Raw genomic sequence first — 251 nt, 5'->3', positions numbered from 1 at the left:
TTTTTTTTATTTCCATTAAATCATATAATGATATTAAAACCCCAACCACAACCTCTCATCATCATTTCCCCTCCTCCTCCCCCTCTCTCACTCATCTCACACTCATAACATCTCCCCATCTCACCACCCCACACAACACCTTCTTAACATAAACACCATTTTTCACTACCTTACCATCATTTCTATCGCCGTTTTTCTAATTCCCCCATTACACTAAGTACCTTTAAAGACCCCCCCCTCCCCCGCTCCAC

This window comes from Penaeus monodon, chromosome 15, assembly GCF_015228065.2.
Source record: "Penaeus monodon isolate SGIC_2016 chromosome 15, NSTDA_Pmon_1, whole genome shotgun sequence".
Lineage (NCBI taxonomy): Eukaryota > Metazoa > Arthropoda > Malacostraca > Decapoda > Penaeidae > Penaeus > Penaeus monodon.
The sequence above is the reverse complement of the archived record's forward strand: the minus strand, read 5'-3'. Positions refer to the sequence as shown.